Source organism: Oncorhynchus gorbuscha, linkage group LG19 (assembly GCF_021184085.1).
Source record: "Oncorhynchus gorbuscha isolate QuinsamMale2020 ecotype Even-year linkage group LG19, OgorEven_v1.0, whole genome shotgun sequence".
NCBI lineage: Eukaryota > Metazoa > Chordata > Actinopteri > Salmoniformes > Salmonidae > Oncorhynchus > Oncorhynchus gorbuscha.
In genome coordinates, this window is record NC_060191.1 from 41,861,451 (window position 1) to 41,885,193 (window position 23,743).

Sequence of the window (23,743 nt, forward strand, 5' to 3'; positions counted from 1 at the left end):
AAACAGGTCTGATAGAGTTTATCCTGACATCTCTAGTGTGCGCTTTCTTATGGTCGCCCAGTAAAACAGAGGAGGAGGAGAGGAAAAGGGGGAAAGCGATTTGGTTGAGGTGTGAATATGATGCATGAAGGTACAATGTAACATGACAGTGACCCACACATGACCTCCACCTCATGATATGTAATGGCTGTAGGCTACACCTCTAGTGGAGAAGAGTCTCAGATTGTGTCCCAATACATCTCTCTTGCCTCCTGAGGTGCGGACTAGTTCACTCCACCCCACAAAGCATAAAAGTGTTGGATTGGTAGAGGCATGAGCTGGTGGGAGTTACCCGTAATTTCTTATAAACAGGCCTTTTCTTTCAAATCCGAGAAGGGAAGTGAACAAGTGCACACTTTGGGAGGAAGGAGAGAATTGGGAGTGGGACACAGTCTGTTCTGCACAGCAATGGTGGGCAGGAGAGTTGTCCCCAGGTCAGGTTGACTCAACTAGAGGAAGCACTGCCTAAAGAGAAGTAGGGACCTACAAGAATTAGTGCTGCAGTCCTGTGCTGTTACTGGCCTTTCTTTAGAAGTCTCTTGCCACAGGGGGGGGTACAACAGAGAGAGTAAATACCGGGGGAATATTTTGGACTTTGCACCGTAGAAACTTCCAGCAGAGGGAAGCGCTGTTTATTTGTTGATTTATTTATGTAGCTTCCTGTCTTTGTGAGAGGCCAGGTTGGGTTTCACTGACGGGGCTCCACCGCTCGGTTAACCCTTTCAGTGACCTGCCTATGGCCAGATCCTGTTACAAGGAAAGACCTGGGGAATGAGCCAGGCTGGGAGGAGGGGTACAGCTACAGCAGTATAGGGCCACAGCCTACAGACCAGCAAGTCAACACTAAGGACAGTAAGGACACACCATTGTGCAAATGTGGACTGTTGTGTGTCAATAGTAGTGCTCTCAGCACAGACTGTTGCTTAATGTCAACTGACAATTAGACTCAACTATTGTCACAACGTATAGGCTTAAACACCTGCAGCTCCCATGTTCAATACACATACCAAATTACACAACTTTATCTGACCACGGACACAAACACACACTTGACGCACATGCTGTAATTCTAGTTACTGGTCTAGGATTTAGTTGGGCCGAGAAGGCAGTCCTAGGAGAATCTCTCAGCTACCTTAAAAGGATGACTGTAAGGCCTCCCGGGTGGGGCAGTGGTCTATGGCACTGCATCGCAGCGCTAGCTGTGCCACCAGAGACTCTGGGTTTGCGCCTAGGCTCTGTTGCAGCCGTCCGCGACCGGGAGGCGACGCACAATTGGCCAAGCTTCGTCCGGGTTAAGGTGGGTTTGGCCGGTAGGGATATCCTTGTCTCATCGCGCACCAGCGACTCCTGTGGCGGGGCTGGCGCAGTGCGCGCTAACCAAGGTAACCAGGTGCATAGTGTTTCCGGCGACACCATGGTGCGGCTGGAGGCACGCTGTGTTAAGAAGCAGTGTGGCTTAGTTGGGTTGTGTTTCAGAGGATGCATGGCTTTTGACCGTAGTCTCTCCCGAGCCCGTACGGGAGTTGTTAGTCATTACCATCTTGTCTCATCGCTACAACAATTGGATACCACGAAAACGGGGAGAAAATTGTTTTAAAATTTAATTTAAAAAAAAGTTAGACTGTAAAAGAGTCACCGGGCAGCGGTCACAGTGAGGAGAACAGGCCTAGTAGTATCCATTCAGCAGCAGCCCGGGGCATTGCTGGGTAAAGTATGTAGGCCACAGGCAGCTCAGCTGACACAGGAAATATGTCGGCCCACTCTAGCCTCCCCACTCCCTCCCTGCTCAGTGAGAGGATGAGTGTTTAATGAGAGGCTGGGACTGTGGCAGTGGCCTGCGAGGGAATCTTCCAGATGTGCACCGCTCCATAGATCTGCGCTCCAGTTTAGCTCAGCTGAGAGGCTGGGTTAAACCAGCGAAGTGGAGGGAGAGTCCAGAGAGCCGTCAAGGAATGACTGTCATCTCAATTAGCATGATGTCAGGAATGCCAACTATGTCTAGTGAGAGCAAACTTTGAGGTGCGGCTGGTTTGGGTCATGGTGTTTTGGGCAAGAACACGGAAAGAGAGCAGTGAGGCCAGAGAGGGCCAAGGCGTCAGAGGTGTGAACAGACAGGGACCTCGCAACTGAACTGTGGTAAAAAATGTTTTATTAAAAACTAAATACTTTCACCACTGTTATAAGTGTTGCCATAGATGAACGCTACCTACAAAAAAAGAGCCACTGTAATTTAAGGCCCAGTGCAGTCAAAAACAATTTTCTTGTGTTTTATATACATTTCCACAAGATAAGAATAATCCTGTAAAAAAATTTAAATGCCCTTTTAGTGTAAGAGCTGTTCGAAAAGACAGTCTGAAATTTCAGTTTTGGTGGGATGGAGTTATGGCCTGCCCAGTGACACCACCAGGTGGTAAATTAGTTAATAGACCAATAAGACATTTCCAAACCTCTCTGCCAGCTCGTTGTCCCCTCCCCACTCAGACCACTCCTATCAAAATTCTTGCTTGAGAAATTGCTCATTTTAAATTGGAAACAATCACAGTAAGGTACTTAAAGATGCACTAACTACTTCCTGGTTGCAAACATTCTAATTGTTCATCTAAACAGCTGTGAAATATATATATATATTTTTTTTTTTAATTGAACCTTTATTTAAATAGACAAATTCTTATTTACAATGACAGCCTACCGGGGAACAGTGGGTTAACTGCTTTGTTCAGGGGCAGAACGACAGATTACCTTGTCAGCTCGGGGATTCGATCCAGCAACCTTCACAGTTACGGGCCCAACACTCTGACCACTAGGCTACCTGCCATCCCTGCTGCCCAAAAGTTGGGGGGTCAATTAAAAATGTCCTTGTTTTTGAAAAAAGAATATTTGTCCATTAAAATAACATCAAATTGATTAGAAATACAGTGTAGACATTGTTAATGTTGTAAATGACTATTGGAGCTGGAAACTGCTGATTTATGGAATATCTACATAGGCGTACAGAGGCCCATTACCAGCCACCATCACTCCGGTGTTCCAATGGGACGTTGTGTTAGCTAATCCAGCAGCTTCATTAAATAGTACTCCTAGTACTCGCAAAACACACGTCTCAACATCAACAGTGAAATGGTAACTCCAAGATGCTGGCCTTCTAGGAATAATTGCAAAGAAAAAGCCATCTCAGACTGGCCAATAAAAATAAAAGATTAAGATGGGCAAAAGAACAGACACTGGACAGAGAAAGATTGGGGGGAAAAAAGTGTTATGGACAGATTGATCTGAACACCTCAAACTTAGATTAAAGAACATTCATGAGACGCAGAAAAATTGATAGATGCTGGAGGAATGCTTGACGCCATCTGTCAAGCATGGTGGAGGTAATGTGATGGTCTGGGGGTGCTTTGGTGGTGGTAAAGTGGGAGATTTGTACAGGGTAAAAGGGATCTGGAAGAAGGAAGGCCATCACTCTATTTTGCAACGCCATGCCATACCCTGTGGACGGCGCTTAATTGGAGCCAATTTCCTCCTACAACAGGACAACGACCCAAAGCATAGCTCCAAACTATGCAATAACTATTTAGGGAAGAAGCAGTCAGCTGGTACTCTGTCTATAAAGGAGTGGTCAACACAGTCGCCGGATCTCAACCCTATTGAGCTGTTGTGGGAGCAGCTTGACCGTATGTACACAAGAAGTGCCCATCAAGCCAATCCAACTTGTGGGAGGTGCTTCAGGAAGCATGGTGTGAAATCTCTTCAGATTACCTCACCAAATTGACAACTAGAATGCCAAAGGTCTGCAAGGCTGTAATTGCTGCATATTGAGGATTCTTTGATGAAAGCAAAGTTTGAAGGACAATTATTATTTCAATTAAAAATAATTATGACCGTGTCAATGTCTTGACTATATTTCCTACTTATTTTGCAACTAATTTCATGTATTTTCATGGAAAACAAGGACATTTCTAAGTGACCCCAAACTTTAACTGTAGTGTATTGTCCATAACCAAAGATGAAAGATGGTGTACAAAACCAAAAGATACAAAAACTAAAAGAAAACTTATCAGAAGGCATAGAAATAGCACACAGAAAATATCTACTGCTTCTTAAGACTTTCTTTCAATGAATGATCTACAACTCACATTTCTATGTGTGATTTGGTGCAGTCACCCAAAAAGTTATATTGTAGCTTTAATTGTTACCTAGAAATACATTTTAACCTTTTTGGGGTAGGGGGCAGCATTTTCACTTTTGGATGAATAGTGTGCCCATAGTGAACTGCCTCCTACTCTGTCCCAGATGCCGATATATGCATATTATTATTAGTATTGGATAGAAAACACTGAAGTTACTAAAACTGTTTGAATGGTGACTGAGTATAACAGAACTCATATGGCAGGCGAAAACCTGAAAATTCCAACCAGGAAGTGGGACATTTGAGGTTTGTAGTTTTTCAAAGCTTTGCGTACAGAGTACACATTGAGATATGGATGAGGTTGCACTTACTAGGGCTTCCACTAGATGTCAACTGTCTTTTGAAAGTTGAATGAGGAATCTACTATAAAGGAGGGGCTCATGGGACCTGTTGGAGTCAGTGGTCTGGCATAGTGCCTCGGTCTCATTACGCGCGCTCCAGACAGAGTTACCTCTCATTCCAGTGCCTTTTCTGAAGACAAAGGAATTCTCCAGTTGGAACATTATTGATGTTTCATGTTAAAAACATCCTAACGACTGATTCCATATAGTGCTTTAGAAACAAGTCAAACAATGTAACGGAACTTTGAGTTGTCGTCTGGATTAAATGCTTGCGCCTCATGAAGATGGATTACTGGGCTGAACACGCCAACATGTGAATATTTGGACATAAATGATGGAACAAATCAGTCATTTATTGTCGAAATCAGTCATTTATTGTCGAACTGGGATTCCTGGGAGTGCCTTCTGAAGAAGATCATTAAAGGTAAGTGTATATTTATGGTGTTGTTTCTAACTTTGTTGATTCCAAAATGGCGGCTATTCCTCTGGCTGTTTTGGGATCTGAGCACCATTCTCAGATTATGCTTTTTCCGTAAAGTTTCTTTGAAATCTGACAGTGGTGGCATTAAGTAGAAAGTCTAATTATGTGAATAACACTAGTATCTTTTATCAATGTTTATTATGAGTATTTCTGCTCAAATCAGCGTATGATTTGGAATCGAAACATTACTGCACGTAAGGCGCCAGTGTAAACAGATTTTTGGATATAAATATGCACATTATCGAACAAAACATACATGTATTGTGTAACATGATGTCCTATGAGTGTCATCTGATGAAGATCAAATGTCAGTGATTCATTTTATCTATATTTCTGCTTTTTGTGACTCCTATCTTTGTCTTTCGACTTGGCGGTGATCTAACATAATCATATGTTGTGCTTTTTTTTAAAATCGGACATGAAGGGTAGATTAACAAAGGAATATCTTTAATTTGCTGTATTGGACTTGTTAATGTGTGAAAGTATAAAAATATATATTTTAAAATTTCACCTGCTGCCTTTTCAGCAGAATGTTGTGGAGGTGTTCCGCTAGTAACCCCCGCGCTAGAAAGGTTAATAAAAATGGCAGCATTGGATCTTCAAGAGACCGAGTCAGTGGGCAGATAAAACTGGGCTCCACAGCTCTTGCAGCCACTAGAATCAGCAACCTTAGGCGCTCTAACTCTGTATTTGACATCACACTGCATTGCTACCCGCCTCACACCACCCGTTCACAAACACTTCGACTTGGCTAATCAGCTGCCCATCCTTTAATCTCCTTTCTGGATGCAGACTGTCTTGTCTTCATATGAATCATTAGGAATGATAGTAATTTATCAGTGCAACACCGCCACAGCTAACAAACTTAGAAACCAGAAAACTCTAAGTCAATCTTAGCGTGATACTCCACATTGGTGCATCTAAAATGTGCCGTAAATAACTGAGCTCACTCCAAGATAAGATGGGGATAGTCATGTCTGTTCACGGTTTCATAACGAATAGCAACCTTTACACTACTACTGATGTGTTTGCCAAGGAAATGCTCTCACGGCCACTCATGGATCCCGATCACTTTCAGAGAAAATGCCAAATGTAAACGCACCCAATCCTGTCAGGAAAGGAGATAAGAGTTTGCACACTAAATAGAGTGCTCCAGACATCGTTTTGGCAGTTGGCTTAGGGGAAGACTGGGCCTTTCCAATTCAAACACAGACATGGACACCTATAAATACATGGGGTATAATGCCAAAATAAATCACAGGTCAGCGAGATACTGCAGCAGGGTTCACATGTTGAATGTAGTCGGCATGACAGGTCTGGAAATAAATGGAAATTTCAATTAAAGGGGTTTCCTTCCGTCCCAAATTCTCCTCCCCTGCGCAGAGGCGAGCTCTTAAGGATTGTGCCCTATCCGGATTCTTAAAATGGCATTGTGGGGCATCAAACATGAGATAAGGATCCCTTTCAGTCTCCTCCCAGTTCGAGGCCAACGCCTGGAAACACAACCATTGAATCTCACACAATGGAGGCATGCAGACAGACCATAGTCTGTGGCACACACATTCTGATAGACCATGATTTATGGTAAGTATTCTTCACCCGTTTCTACTCTTCCGTATAAGTTAGTAGTCATAAAACTGCATGCATGTCAATTATGTACCATCAGAGTATCTAAATGGAACTTTACCATTAAGGCATGTAAAGAAATTGCTTGACATTAGAAATGACCTTCAGTTAGTTTGCGGTTGCACTGCGAGACCTTTGAGTAAGTTACATATGCCCGACTTCGGGCCACCCCCAAAGACGTGTATTTGCTTTCCACGTTTTGACCTTTAATAACAAAGCAACAGTTCAGGCAATAACAAAATAGGCTGATGTCATTACATGGCTCTGTGAGTTAGTCACAATCTGGCAGCCCCAGAGAGGTATTGGCAGTTATCATCATTAACCCTTGGTGAACTAATTGCATCATTTTAGGGTTATGCATGTCTGTGCTGGGTTGGAGAAAAAGCTGTCAAATGCTGCCAAACAGGGAGGATGTGTACTGTGCCAACAGGTGCTTTGATATTGCTTAGGTCAGTCTGAATTCCCTGCAGCCTCTGAGTAAGCAGTGATGGTGGACAGCATCAAAACGGGGCTGGTCACCATAATGATGACACAGCCTTCCCACATAATGTATCCATCTATGCAGGTTTCCCCTACTGTGGTCTAGACAATGATGGGAGGATGGGAGACAACTTAAGGGTGTGGTTCCATCCGTCACTCAAACCAGATAATTCTTTGCTAATCGAATCTATGAGAATTGAGTTGTTTATTCAAGGCATTTTTTTAATTAGCAGAAAACAACACTATTTGAGTAATGTTATGAATGAGAGTGTAAATGTGTTATTTTCTGATATCATCTGTACTATAGCCAGAGCATCTCCTTCTCTGTAGTGTCTTACCAGAGCATCTCCTTCTCTGTAGTGTCTTACCAGAGCATCTCCTTCTCTGTAGTGTCTTACCAGAGCATCTCCTTCTCTGTAGTGTCTTACCAGAGCATCTCCTTCTCTGTAGTGTCTTACCAGAGCATCTCCTTCTCTGTAGTGTCTTACCAGAGCATCTCCTTCTCTGTAGTGTCTTACCAGAGCATCTCCTTCTCTGTAGTGTCTTACCAGAGCATCTCCTTCTCTGTAGTGTCTTACCAGAGCATCTCCTTCTCTGTAGTGTCTTACCAGAGCAAAAAGCAGTCCAACCAGAGTGGCTGCTGACCTTTTCCGCCTGGCCATTGAAAGGGGAAGCCATTACAAAGAGAAACAAGAAGTGCACGACAGTGAAGCACAGCTGAGGGGCGAATACAGCAACCATAAGCACTCTAAACAAGGCAATTGTGGTCATCTGAGTAGCAACCACATGAGTGGGAATCAACCCATGTAGACGTCTTACTCAAACTATGAGTAGGACGTTCCTCAAACCGGTAGTTCTCACTTTACTCAGCCAGGCATGAGGTATTTCAAACTTAATCCGCAGACTCACTGCAACCAAACAGGGTGCTCGGTTGGTAAAACCACCACCTCTGCATAGGCCCACATGACCACTCCAGCAACCCACACCATCAGTAAAGCTGGCCAAGATTGTGGGGGGTGAGCTGTCTGCTTGACACCTACACAGAAATTCTTCTCAGTGTGTGTGGCCAAGCGACAGCACATTTTTAACATGTTACTGTGAACTTGATGCTGCCCTTGTCCCAGACATCTCAACATTGAACTGGAGTACCAATGAGTCATTTGGTCAGAGGATTATGGGGGAGGATAGTCATTTCCTCAAATCAAAATGGGTGTACCTGGAATAAGCGCTGTCCTAAAACAAAAGGCAACAGTCCTAACTTCATGACTCCAACTCCATTTCGATGTAAGAACAAGCAGAAATGTTTGGTGGGAACCCTGGCATTTGTGCCCAGCTGAACATGCTTAGGTAATCATTCCTGGGATTCGTTTCAGAGCATTGGTGAGAGAAAGAGATAAAGGGGAGTGTGACATTTCTGCTTTATTCCAAACATTCCCACTGTGGCAGGTGTGTATCTGGCCTCAATAGCCTGCACCTCATCTGTTCTAAATCTGTGACCTCCTCCACAGAGGTTCTCAGAGTCAGAGGAGATGTCTAAAACAGCCTCCGCAATAGCACAGCCTGGAATCATCTCTTTAATAGTGATAGTCAGTCTGGTCTGCAAGATCTGAAACTATGAATGCTCGATGGGATTCCACAGCCCATTTTATGAAACATAGCCTAGGCCTATAAATTAAAGAGTCGTGACACTACTCAACTAAAATGTTTCATCTTGTGAATGCTCGTTTGAAATCACCAAAAACACGTTCAGACCAAGGCCTTCTGGCAGTGGAATAATCAATCATATATACCTTTCTCATTAACATTAAGTCAGGCAAAGGTTTAAAGATCAAGGACGAAAACCAGAATGTGACAGAGGGGAAGGGGAGGGGTATTTGTAGAAAACCTTTGAAAGGCCAGAACAAAATCCAATGTGGAGGAGAGAGAGGGAAAGAGGGAGCATGAGAAAATGTGACCAAACGAGAAAGGAAGGCTGGCCCAGTAGACAGCATTGTCACATTAACTGCCTCTTCCTGTCGTTGTCTGCCTCTCGCACTCATTGCCTTATAAGGCAACGCATTTAACTGCCTGTCACTGTGGCGATGATGTAACAGCTTACCACCAAGTGCACCACCCCCTGCACAGACACACCACAGCGATTTCTTTTTAAACACCTTGGGGGGGACATTTCTCAGACTGAAACATTTGTTCCAAAATTGGCTAGCATCTTGAAGTGACAATCCCACATCCTTTCACAACATTTCTGTCCCTGATGTGTTTGTTTGATCTAATGTGTGAACGTGAACCAGCCCCCCCCCCCCCAACAGACATTCCACAACCAACCTGGCCCTTTATGACTCACAGCCCTACATGTCTGACACACACACAGCAGGATCTCACTCACACACTCAAAATGGATGACAAAACACAGGCATATAAAAACAGTTATAAAATAAAAAAATAGTGTGTGTTTCTCTTACCTTTATTTAACCAGGTAGGCAAGTTGAGAACAAGTTCTCATTTACAATTGCGACCTGGCCAAGATAAAGCAAAGCAGTTCGACAATGCCAAGATTCTTGCTTAACTATTGTCCAAATGGCCATTGCCTAATCAGACCCATACACAGATGAGAGCAGAATCACATAACTCACCCAACATGTCAACATCCAACAGAAACACTCATCCCAAAAGTTATGAGTACTAGGAGGGGGAGAACACCTCACCAGACGACACACCCCTCCTCTGCAGTCAGGGGGTGTGACAGGTGATGTAGTGAGAGTGGGAGGGAGCCCTTGAGCTCAGCCCCTATGTAGCCATGCAGGGGAAGGGGGGGGCAGACCGAGCCCCTTCAGAACCCACCCGGCACAGGATCTCTGGCTCGACCACAGCCCACATCACTGACTGACTGCGAACCAGTTCACCAGCCTCCCCATCTACCATCCCTCCCCGGGGTTATCCACTGCATTACACTCACTGCTGCATCATGTCATAAACACACTAGAGGTCGACCGATTAAAAATTAGCAAGGCCAATTAATTAGGGTCGATTTCAAGTTTTCATAATCGGTATTTTTGGATGCTGATTATGGCCGATTACATTGCACTCCACGAGGAGACTGCGTGGCAGGCTGACCACCTGTTATGCGAGTGCAGTAAGGAGCCAAGGTAAGTTGCTAGCTAGCATTAAACTTAACTTATAAAAACAATCAATCTTAACATAATCACTAGTTAAACTACACATGGTTGATGATATTTCTAGTTTAACTAGGTTGTCCTGCGTTGCAAATAATCAATGAGGTGCCTGTTAATTTATCATTTATCATTGAATCACAGCCTACTTCACCAAATGGGTGATGATTTAACAAAGCGCATTCCCCCAAAAAAGCACTGTCGTTGCACCAATGTACCTAACTATAAACATCAATGCCTTTCTTAAAATCAATACACAATATATTTTTAAACCTGCATATTTAGTTATGAAATTCATGTTCCCAGGCAATATTAACTAGGGAAATTGTGTCACTTCTCTTGTGTTCAGTACAAGCAGAGTCAGGGTAGATGCAACAGTTTGGGCTGTCTGGCTCGAACTGTGTGAAGACCATTTCTTCCTAACAAAGACTGTAATTAATTAGCCAGAATTGAACTATTATATATATTTTTATTTCACCTTTATTTAACCAGGTAGGCTAGTTAAGAACAAGTTCTCATTTACAACTGCGACCATGTCAAGATAAAGCAAAGCAGTGCGACACAAACAGTTACACGTGTAATAAACAAACCTACCTAAAAGTCAATAACACAATAGAAAAAAAGTATATGTACAGTGTGTGCAAATGAGGTAAGGCAATAAACAGGCCATAGTGGCGAAATAGTTACAATTTAGCAATTAAAACACTGGCGTGATAGATGTGCAGAAGATGAATGTGCAAGTAGAGATACTGGGGTACAAAGGACCCCAAAAAATAAATAACAGTATGGGGATGAGGTAGTTGGATGATCTATTTACAAAATGGGCTATGTACAGGTGCAGTGATCTGCTCTGACAGCTGGTGCTTAAAGTTAGTGAGGGAGATATGGGTCTCCAGCTTCAGTAAATTTTGCAATTCGTTCCAGTCATTGGCAGCAGAGAACTGGAAGGTAAGGCGGCCAAAGGAGGAGATGGCTTTGGCAATGTCCAGTGAAATATACCTGCTGTAGTGCGTGCTACGGGTGGGTGTTCCTATGGTGACCAGAGTGCTGAGGTAAGGCTGGGCTTTACCTAGCAAAGACTTAAAGATGACCTAGAGCCAGTGGGTTTGGCGAAGAATATGAAGCGAGGGCCAGCCAACGAGAGCATACAGGTCGCAGTGATGGTAGTATATGGGGCTTTGGTGACAAAACGGACAGCACTGTGATTGCAAATTGAATGCAGTCTGAGCAGAGTGTTGGAGGCTATTTTGCAAATGACATTGCCGAAGTCAAGGAAGGATAGACAGTTTTACGAGGGCATGTTTGGTAGCATGAGTGAAGGTTGATTTGTTGCGAAATAGGGAGCAGAGTCTAGATTTAATTTTGGATTGGAGATGCTTAATGTGAGTCTGGAAGGAGAGTTCAGTCTAACCACACACCTAGGTATCAACATTGAAGGTTTTGCAATGTAGAGGTCTACCGATTAATCGGAATGGCCGATTAATTAGGGCCGATTTCAGGTTCTCATGACAATCGGAAAACTGTATTTTTGGACACCGATTTGGCCGATAATTTATTTATTTATTATTGTACACCTTTATTTAATCTTTATTTAACTAGGCAAGTCAGTTAAGAACACATTCTTATTTTCAATGACGGCCTAGGTGGGTTTAACTGCCTCGTTCAGGGGCAGAATGACAGATTTGTACCTTTTTACCTTGTCATTCAATCTTGCAACATTACAGTTAACTAGTCCAACGCTCTAACCACCTGCCTCTCATTGCACTCCGAGGAAACTGCCTGTTACGCGAATGCAGTAAGAAACTAAGGTAAGTTGCTAGCTAGCATTACACTTACCTTATAAAACAATAAATTAATCAGTCATAATCAGTAGGTAACTACACATGGTTGATGACTAGTTTACTAGTTTATCTAGCGTGTCCTGCGTTGCATATAATCGATGCGGTGCGTATCGTTGCTCTAATGTGTACCTAACCATAACCATCAATGTCTTTCTTAAAATCAATACGCAGAAGTATATATTTTTAAACCTGCATATGTAGCTAAAAGAAATCAAGGTTAGCAGGCAATATTAACCAGGTAAAATTGTGTCAGTGTATATGCAACAGTTTGGGCTGCCTATTTTGCCAGAATTTTACGTAATTATGACATAATATTGAAGGTTGTGCAATGTAACAGCAATATTTAGACTTATGGATGCCACCCGTTAAATAAAATCCAGAACGGTTCCATATTTCACCGAAATAAACGTCTTGTTTTCGAGATGATAGTTTCCGGATTCGACCATTTTAATGACCTAAGGCTGGTATTTCTGTGTGTTATCATGTTATAACTGAGTCTATGATTTGATAGAGCAGTCTGACTGAGTGGTGGTAGGCACCAGCGGGCTCGTAAGCATTCAACATTGTGTGTTTGCCAGCAGCTGTTTGACTTCAAGCCTATCAACTCCCAAGATTAGGCTGGTGTAACCTATGTGAAATGGCTAGCTAGTTAGCAGGGTGCACGCTAATAGCGTTTCAAACGTCACTCGCTCTGAAACTTGGTTGTTCCCCTTGCTCTGCAAGAGCCACAGCTTTTGTGGAGCGATGGGTAACGCTGCTTCGAGGGTGGCTGTTGTCGTTGTGTTCCCTGGTTCGAGCGAGGACAGGGACAGAACCTATACTGTTACACTGGCAACACTAAAGTGCCAATAAGAACATCCAATAGGCAAAGGTTAATGAAATACAAATTGTATAGAGAGAAATAGTCCTATAATAACTGCAACCTAAAACTTACCTGGGAATATTGAAGACTCATGTTAAAAGGAACCACCAGCTTTCATATGTTCTCATGTTCTGAGCAAGGAACTTTCTTCTCCAACACTTTGTTTTTGCATTATTTAAACCAAATTGAACATGTTTCATTATTTGAGGCTAAATTGATTTTATTGATGTATTAAGTTAAAATAAGTGTTCATTCAATATTGTTGTAATTGTCATTACAAATAAATAAAACCTTTTTTTATTATTATTTTTTAATCTTCCGATTTAAATCGGTATCGGCTTTTTTTGGGTCCTCCAATAATCGGTATCGTGTTGGAAAATCATAATCGGTCGACCTCTAGTACACACTTAGACCGGGTGGAGGGGTGGGGGTTAAGAGTATTTTGATTCAATGAGCCCGTCTCAGATTTGGGGGGGGGGGGGTCAGTCAGAGTCAGTAGGCCTGTGGTGCTAAGCCAGGGGGGGTACCACCATACATGCAGGTGGGGGATATCACTAGGCCTAGTCCATAAAGAGCATGGTAGTAGAGCAATGCCAAAAACTTAGATGTGTACAGCTCAGAGAGACTGATCAAGATCATACCAACAACAATTAAAAGAGTGGTACCGCGTGGCAAACAAGCACAGCATGAAATCTATGACAAGTATCCAACGTATTACACTGCGAGCACAGAACACCACACACTGTTCTTCTCATGGGTGGTGTGAACGCTTGCACACTGAGGCGTTTATTCACACATCTGTCTGTCTGGGGCTACGCTGCTGCAGGTCGTTAGGCTTCCCAGTACACTGCTGCAGTGGAGGGCCCCTGTACAGAGCGCTCTTTGTTAAAATCGCTCTCGTTTAAGAATGCCTTTGGGTGCTTTGATTCGATTTGTCCGAGAGATTGTCTGGTGCACTTCCCTGGCCTGCACGGCTCTGAGGAAGGAGAACAGATGCAGGCAGTTGGGTGATTCCCCAGCGAGTGTAGGAGGAAGGATTCACTGGGGGGAAACATATCTAAAAAGAAACGGCCCTTTTTCAGGACCCTGTCTTTCAAAGATAATTCGTAAAAAATCCAAATAACTTCGCAGATCTTCATTGTAAAGGGTTTAAAACACCATTTCCCATGCTTGTTCAATGAACCATAAACAATTAATGAACATGCACCTGTGGAAAGGTCGTTAAGAAACTAACAGCTTACAGACGGTAGGCAATTAAGGTCACAGGACACTAAAGAGAACTTTATGCTGACTCTGAAAAACACCAAAAGAAAGATGCCCAGGGTCCCTGCTCATCTGCGTGAACATGCCTTATGAATGCTGCAAAGGAGGCATGAGGAGTGCAGATGTGGCCAGGGCAATAAATTGCAATGTCCGTACTGTGAGAAGCCTAAGACAGCACTACAGGGAGACAGGGCGGACAGCTGATCGTCGTCGCAGTGGCAGAACACGTCTAACAACATCTGAACATCACACCTGTAGTAAAGGTACAGGACGGCAACAATTGCCCGAGTTACACTAGGAACGCACAATCCCTCCATCAGTGCTCAGACTCTCAGCCTATTGGGGACAGAGGCTGGACTGAGGGCTTGTAGGCCTGTTGTAAGGCAGGTCCTCACCAGACATCACCGGTAACAACGTCACTGATGGGCACAAACCGACCGTCGCTGGACTTGACGGGACTGGCAAAAAGTGCTCTTCACTGACGAGTTTGCAGTTGTCTCACCAGGGGAGATGGCCGGATTCGCGTTTATCGTCGAAGGAATGAATGTTGCACCGAGGCCTGTACTCTGGAGCAGGATCGATTTGGAGATGGAGGGACCGTCATGGTCTGGGGCGGTGTGTCACAGCATCATCGGACTGAGCTTGTTGTCATTGCAGGCAATCTCAATGCTGTGTGTTACAGGGAAGACTTCCTCACTCATGCGGTACCCTGCGTGATTTCCTGCAAGACAGGAATGTCAGTGTTTTGCCATGGCCAGCGAAGACCCCGGATCTCAATCCCATTGAGCATGTCTGGGACCTGGTGGATCGGAGTGTGAGGGCTAGGACCATTCCCCCCAGAAATGTCTGGGAACTCGCAGGTGCCTTGGTGGAAGAGTAATATCTCGCAGCAAGAACTGGCAAATCTAGTGCAGTCCATGAGGAGGAGCTGCACTGCAGTAGTAAATGCAGCTGGTGGCCACACCAGATACTGACTGTTAATTTTGATTTTGACCCCCCCTTTGTTCAGGGACACATTATTCCATGTCTGTTAGTCAAACTGAACAAGTTCCACAGACGTGTAGGTCTCTGTTAGAGGTCGACCGATTAGGATTTTTCACCGCTGATACCAATTATTGGAGGACCAAAAAAAGCCGATACCGATTTAAAAATCGGCCAATCTTTTTTATTTATTTGTAATGATTGACAATTACAACAATACTGAATGAACACTTATTTTAACTTAACCCTTTAGGAATAGGGGGCATCATTTTCACTTTGGATGAATACCCATAGTGAACTGCCTCCTACTCTGTCCCAGATGCTAATATATGCATATTATTATTACTATTGGATAGAAAGCACTCTGAAGTTTCTCAAACTGTTTGAATTAAGTCTGAGTATAACAGAACTCATAGGGCAAGCAAACTTCCAAATAGGAAGAGGAAATTCTGGGGCTGGTTGATTTAACCCATCGCCTATTCACATCCAAATAAGATATGGATCTGTTCGCACTTCCTACGCCTTCCACTAGATGTCAACAGTCAGTAGACGTGGAATGAAGCCTCTAGTGTGATGTGGGACCGGATGGCAGCTATTTGAGTCACTGGTCTGGCAGAATGCCAGTTCCTGGTTACGCACAGTAGTCATTATATTGACTTGCGTTCCATTACTCTGTAGACAAAAACAAATAACCCGGTTGGAACGTTATTGGATATATGATAATAACATCCTGAAGATTGATTCTCTACTTAGTTTGACTAGTTTATTTGACCTGGAATATAACTTTCTGAAGTTTTCATCAGAGTTCGCCTGGACCCGCGCCAGCTTTTGGACATGTGAACTAAACGTGCTAGCAAAAGTAGCTAATTGGACACTAGTGATGGACATTATGGAACAAAACAACGATTTATTGCGGAACTAGGATTCTTTGCACTGCATTCTGATGAAAGATCATCAAAGGTAAGGGAATATTTATAATGTAATTTCGTATTTCTGTTGACTCCAACATGGAGGATAAATACACTGCTCAAAAAAATAAAGGGAACACTTAAACACAATGTAACTCCAAGTCAATCACACTTCTGTGAAATCAAACTGTCCACTTAGGAAGCAACACTGATTGACAATAAATCTCACATGCTGTTGTGCAAATGGAATAGACAACAGGTGGAAATTATAGGCAATTAGCAAGACACCCCTAATAAAAGGAGTGGTTCTGCAGGTGATAACCACAGACCACTTCTCAGTTCCTATGCTTCCTGGCTGATGTTTTGGTCACTTTTGAATGCTGGCGGTGCTTTCACTCTAGTGGTAGCATGAGACGGAGTCTACAACCCACACAAGTGGCTCAGGTAGTGCAGCTCATCCAGGATGGCACATCAATGTGAGCTGTGGCATGAAGGTTTGCTGTGTCTGTCAGCGTAGTGTCCAGAGCATGGAGGCGCAACCAGGAGACAGGCCAGGCCAGTACATCAGGAGACGTTGAGGAGGTCGTAGGAGGGCAACAACCCAGCAGCAGGACCGCTACCTCCGCCTTTGTGCAAGGAGGAGCACAGCAAAATGACCTCCAGCAGGCCACAAATGTGCATGGGTCTGCTCAAACGGTCAGAAACAGACTCCATGAGGGTGGTAGGAGGGCCCGACGTCCACAGGTGGGGGTTGTGCTTACAGCCCAACACTGTGCATGACGTTTGGCATTTGCCAGAGAACACCAAGATTGGCAAATTTGCCACTGGCGCCCTGTGCTCTTCACAGATGAAAGCAGGTTCACACTGAGCACATGTGACAGACGTGACAGTCTGGAGACGCCGTGGAGAACGTTCTGCTGCCTGCAACATCCTCCAGCATGACCGGTTTGGCGGTGGGTCAGTCATGGTGTGGGGTGGCATTTCTTTGGGGGGCCGCACAGCCCTCCATGTGCTCGCCAGAGGTAGCCTGACTGCCATTAGGTACCGAGATGAGATCCTCAGACCCCTTGTGAGACCATATGCTGGTGCGGTTGGCCCAGGGTTCCTCCTAATGCAAGACAATGCTAGACCTCATGTGGCTGGAGTGTTGTCAGCAGTTCCTGCAAGAGGAAGGCATTGATGCTATGGACTGGCCCGCCCATTCCTCAGACCTGAATCCAATTGAGCACATCTGGGACATCATGTCTCGCTCCATCCACCAACCACAGACTGTTCAGGAGTTGGCAGATGCTTTAGTCCAGGTCTGGGGGGGGGGAGATCCCTCAGGAGAACATCCGCCACCTCATCAGGAGCATGCCCAGGCGTTGTAGGGAGGTCATACAGGCACGTGGAGGCCACACACACTACTGAGCCTCATTTTGACTTGTTTTAAGGACATTACATCAAAGTTGGATCAGCCTGTAATGTGATTTTCCACTTTAATTTTGTGTGACACTCCAAATCCAGACCTCCGTGGGTTGATAAATGTGTGATTTTGTTGTCAGCACATTCAACTATGTAAAGAAAAAAGTATTTAATAAGAATATTTCGTTCATTCAGATCTAGGATGTGTTATTTTAGTGTTCCTTTATTTTTTGGAGCAGTGTATATACTTGTGTATTGATTTTAAGAAAGGCATTGATGTTTATGGTTAGGTACACCTTGGAGCAACGACAACTTTTTCGTGAATGCGCACCGCATCGATTATATGCAACACAGGACACGCTAGATAAACTAGTAATATCAACCATGAGTAGTTACCTAGTGATTATGATTGATTAATAAAAAGGTAAGTTTAATTCTAGCTAGCAACTTACCTTGGCTTCTTACTGCATTCGCGTAACAGGCAGGCTCCTCATGGAGTGCAATGAGATGCAGGTGGTTAGAGCGTTGGACTAGTTAACCGTAAGGTTGCAAGATTGAACCCTCGAGCTGACAAGGTAAAAATCTGTCGTTCTGCCCATGAACAAGGCATTTAACCCACCGTTCCTAGGCAGTCATTGAAAATAAGAATGTGTTCTTAACTGACTTGCCTAATTAGATGTAAAATATATATTTTTAATAAACGGCCAAATCGGTGTCTAAAAATACCGATTTCCGATTCTTAAGAAAACTTGAAATTGGTTCTAATTAATCAGCCATTCCGATTAATCAGTCGACCTCTAGTCTCTGTTTTTGAATCTTATGTTCATACAATTTTTTTTACACAAGTTTGCTGAAAATAAACGCAGTTGACAGTGAGAGGACGTTTCTTTTTTTGCTGTGTTTATGATGCACACCCTAGGCATGCTGTGATAGGGCCCTCTGTCAGCTGGCCAGTGACACACAGGCAAAGGAAGGTCACACTACAGACAGAGATAAACAAAAACCACCCAAAGTTCTTTCCTCATCTCTCACCCTGCAGGTTAGCCACTAAAAGGCCTGGTTAAGGGGCGGGGACACCTCAAGGGCAATCCTCCTCCTCTGGTGAACAACAATCATCACTCTCTATTAGCTCCCACTCTGTTCTGTCTCACACTGTGCTTAGGACTCCAAATCTCTCCTACCATGTGGAACTGAAAGACACAGAGATCTGAATCTCAGGGCTACTTCTACAACTGGAGTTGAATAAGGAAGCAACAGAAAACCACAGAAGCCACAGCCTTCCTTCCCCTTTCCTGCTACTCCCTTGAGATGGACTCTAGTAGGAGTCACATACTGGGCTGAACTAGGACAAACAAGCCCATTGGACTGGGTGAGTTTAAATGGGAGCATCTACAGCACGCAAAGAGCCAGTAGTCTTGTCACTTCCTACTAGAGAGTTGGTGATGGCTGTGCCCAAAGTAGCATGAACACCCTTTGTTTTGCATTGATTCAACGTTCAAGTTAGAGGACAACCTTTATGAGTCTAGTAGATTAACTGTCCGGCGTATGTGTTTTTCTGGTCTTTATACGGTTGTCTATGTGCTAACAATGTGCTAACAACAGTCTCTGAGGAGCTGCCTTTGTGTTGCAACACACTCTGGAAAAAAAGCCAGGCATTTCTCTCCCTCCCTGACGATCTGCCAGTCCGCCCCTGTAAATGCCTGACTAGAAAGAGCGCCTCCCACATGAGGACCCGACCACATGGCCAAAATGTTAAACTGCACTGGTTTTGTGATGAAGTCGAAATCCAACCAGCTGCTGGCCAAAAAATAAAAATATATAGCCTAAATACTAAAAATAAGCCTGTATATTTCCGTGGGCCGCGCTCTAATCCTCTTACAAACAGTCTTTTGTCTGGGCTCTGTACACTTAAGAGTCTTTCAGTGGCGCTGCAGATATTATATGCAAACAATGGGCCAAGGAGAGAGAAAGTGTTGCTGGTTCTCTCTGTGCCCTCTCTGACTGGGTGCAGGGTGAAACCTCGAACTGAAAGACAGCGACATAACTCTGGGTTGGCCTAGTAGCTGCTGGCTCGCACTGTAATATTTAAAATTGCACTTGCCGTGCATGCAACCACCTGGGGCTCAGAGTCAGACAAACACTGTGTGTTGGTAGGTTTCTGCACTTTTCCAAGGGCTGGGGGCAATTAACAACATCCCAACTTGCTTAGTTTCAAGACCCTCCCTCACATTGTGCCCCACTTACCAGAGTCTTTAATAATAAAACGAGAAGCCACAATAGAAATGAGGGCCTCAGAGAAAACGCTTCAAAGAGCTGCTTCTCTCTATGACCTCCCCTTATGGCTACAGGGTAGGAGGAGCCTACCACTAATCATACAGAGATAACAGTATGTGTTTATGTGTACCGTTGACTGGCAGCTAAGCCTGTTCACTCAAGGCTGTTTTGTTTGGTTGTTAACACACACACACACACACTGCTAGGAGCGCCACCAGCAGGTTCATCAGATCAAACCACATCCATCCAGACCACCCGGTCCCGACACAAACCCTGCTGAGCGACGGTTAAACCAATCAAACCTGAAGTTTATAAGCCAACCCTCTGCATCACTTCTGTCCAAACAGATCTGAGAAGTAGCTCGTTGGGACTACCCTTGAGTTACCCTTGAGCAGTGTTCTCCACAGCTATGGAAAGCCACTGACCAAAAGGATTAACCGATACGGTGTGTCTATGGCCATGCCTTCCTGATCCTCCTTAGCCCTTCCACCAGAGCCATGTTCTTATTAAGTCCCCTGATCCAGCTGCCTCTCCTCCAGCTGGGATAAGGGTGAGATCATGTCAGGGGGCAGCCTGCTACCAGAGTTTGATGCAGCTCAGACACCAAGTCCTGCGGTTAAACAAACACTAGATACATTAAAAACTCAATGACAAGTCAGTGGGAGGATGGAGTCAGTGGTAGAAACATTTCAATTGCGAGTCAACTTTAAAAGGGCGTGGCCAAAGGCAGATCTTCACCAAATGGTATAGCAGTGGACTGTAACTGCATGAACTATATTACTAATGTGGCACTTTGGATAGAGCCATCCATTGATAGCATGCCCCAGGAGTGATGACCCAGTCAAAGATCACCTTTAAAAAGTAACTGGTCTCTGGTTCATTGTGAATTCAGGTGGACTGCGTAGCTGTAGTAGGCATTCTACCAGACGAAATGTCAAGGCTAAACTGTGGCGGAGCCTTTCCAATAGCAGAGATGAAAGCCTTCAGCTTCCTGTAACAGTTGACTCATACAAATACACAGCACGTGTCTCTGAAGCAACATCTTAATGTAAAGTACAAAGTAGTCTCTCTGCACATCTGCTCCCAGTAACAGAGTCTCCCTGTGGCCTGACACTGACTGGATATGATATGAAATCTCAGAACCAGCCTTTTATCCAGACAGTCTTTCCTGAAGGGGTTTCAGTGGATTTATGGGACAGATGTTGTGTTGGGTTCAGGCCAGGGTTAACTTCCAGCACAGATTGGGGACATCTACTGCTGCAGTGGTGGTGACACTTGGCAAGACCAGTAACATGGGTCAATTGACAGAGATACAAATGCTATCAAGTCAAACCTGGCAGGCTGCACTAGAGGATGGCATTTCAAGCGTTTGACTTTAGTCAAGCTGAGGACACAATGAGTGTTGTGGTAGAGTTAGCTAGACAAAACGCACTGGTGACTAAAAGCCACTGTTGGCGACTGCCATTTCTCACTAAAGCAAAATAGTTTTCTGTAGTTCAGGTTAAAAGCATCTCATAGTGCAGGGCTTGGCAACCCAGGTCCTGGAGTGGCACAGGCACTTCATGTTTTGATTTAACCGACCTGGAAGACCAGGTGTGAATAATTTAGGCAATCACTGAACTGACCAATTAGCTCAGTTGGTCAGGTGTGGTGCCTGTGGCACTCCAGGAACAGGGTTGCCTGCCCCTGTCATAGTCTGTATGGGTTATATAGCCTGCAAGCTAACTTAGCCCCCTCCTGCATTAGAATACATACAAATAAAATGCCTAGATCGGTATCTATTTACATTACAATTGAATTAGAGTCTCAGACAAGGCCATGATTAGACAGTGGATTGCAGTAGTGGTGCTTTTAATAGCAGCAGATAGTCTTGTGCTCTAGGCCTGCTAAAAGCCCTGCTGAGCAGCACTGTGGTCTGGCTCCCCTGTGTCACTAAGCTTGGCTTTCTCACGGGTACAGACTAAATAATGACTGGTCCACCACTGCCAAAAATACTCCCTGCATAGAGGCCTCGGTGAGGCTTTTATCAGAATAGACATATGCCAGACACACATCACACCTTTGCTGACAGACAAAAAAAGGGACAAAAAAATATGGTCATGCAATTACTTTGCACAAACCAATCTACTAGTGATGACTGGCTAAATTGCCAGAACATGCAACAGGAGAGGGAACTTTATTTAAACGGAATACTGTTTATCACCAACCCATGGCAAAGCACACAGTCATTACTCTGCTATGTGGAAGAAATAACTTCTCTCCTAGAGCCCCCTCCCCATAATAATGCAGCCATCCCCTTCTTCACAGACCACACCCAAACACACATTCCTTTCTCCCAATTGCCTACAAAAGCACAGGGCCTGGTCCAATAAGCACAGACATACCTACACACAAACACGTAGTGCTTCAAGTTGGTGTATACAAACACTGTCTCACATGTACAGACAGAAATCAGACTCAAGTAGGAGAGCTGCACATTGCAGATATTTGACTCCTGGCTCTAAACAATTCTAAATAAGATTTGGGGGTTGATATCTATGGCATGTTGGCACCAGCTCAGAAGACAATCTCCCAACAGGAACATAGTATGAGTACTACTGATAAGGAGGCTACACAAGAAGTACAAGTCAATAACATGAGCCACACCATCATAGCGTGTGGGTTGCGACTCAATTTCAAAAGAACCCAACTATGGCTTCTAGCATGTGAAGGCATTATGAACCTCTCCTCACTCCCCTAAAATGATGCCCCATAAACAGGGGAGGGGAAACAGACCAGAGAGAATGGCTGACACAGAAAAACACAAATAGCCCCCAAACCCCAACCACTTCAAAAACGGGAGCACCCAAAGATGGTAGGACGACGCCCCTTGCCAAGCCCTCAATATGTGGCCACACAACCTCCCTGCCTGCCCTGGAGGACTTTCCCAGTGCGCCACATTGTCCACATCTGCAATCCTGCAAAAAAACAACGGATTTTTCATTGGGGGGGGGGGTACGTAAAAGAAAAAAACAGAACCCCCCCCAGCTATAATAGGCCACAAATGGAATGTTTCCCCTGCATGCTCTTGCTGTGGGAGAAAGAGAGAAAAGGGAGGGAGGGAGAGAGGTTACATTCCATTCTGCTCTGTCCCCTCACCACCTGGTCATTTTACATTCCGCTGATTTCAGACCAGGGTCAGCAGTACTGCTCTCAGGCTGATGACAGGTCAAACACTGACGTGAGATCAGGGAGGGACCACTTGACACTTAACACCCAGAGGCTGCAAAAGTGGTCAGCTAGAAGGCCTTCATGCAGATAACACAATAGAAACTCAGGTGTAGTTTCGCTATGGGCGGAGATATGAATATCCACTCACAGTTGAGTCTTTCCTGCTTATCCCTTCATCAGCCCCAGTCACACAAACACACACTCGACAAAGGAGAAACAACCGGTTTCTTTTAACATGGATATCAAATCAGCCACTCCCACTAGTCCAGCGCTTAGTGCCCCAATTACTTAAACACACCATGGCCACTTGTGAGAAACCAAAGCAGCCAGCCCTGAACTAACTGAGTCTGCCAGTCAAATTAATAGCTTGGGGAAATGGGAGAGAAGGGAAGAAACTTAGAACACTGCCCACCTTGGCTGTGTGGTAATCTATGCAAGTCAGGGCACTGTGGCATGGGTGAGTCTGGTCAGAGGAGAAAGAGCATTTCTCTTTGTGGGGCTGAGTTGTAACAGACCGTCAACAATCACGGTAATGCAAACAGACAGGTACTTTGATAGTGCAGTGTATATAGGGAAATGAGGAGCAGTAAAAATTCCCACTGATCTTAAATATATGCTAAACTGAATGTGAGACGAGACCATATCCAAACAGTGTATGAAAACGTTTGGCCATCACATCAGAC

The 23,743-nt window shown here is 44.4% G+C and overlaps 1 protein-coding gene and 1 long non-coding RNA gene across 8 annotated transcripts in view; one reads left to right on the forward strand and one right to left on the reverse strand.

Annotated features, from left to right (window-relative positions):
- LOC124005271 (alpha-actinin-4) overlaps positions 1-23,743 on the reverse strand; it is a 48,337-nt gene that overhangs the window by 22,730 nt on the left and 1,864 nt on the right. The gene's annotated exons all lie outside the window — the stretch shown is intronic.
- The window catches only part of LOC124005273, a 28,757-nt gene continuing 11,553 nt past the window's right edge, over positions 6,540-23,743 (forward strand). The window contains exons 1-2 of the long non-coding RNA XR_006833595.1: positions 6,540-6,628; positions 18,739-18,945. This is a non-coding gene — a long non-coding RNA (uncharacterized LOC124005273). The remainder of the gene's footprint in view (positions 6,629-18,738; positions 18,946-23,743) is intronic.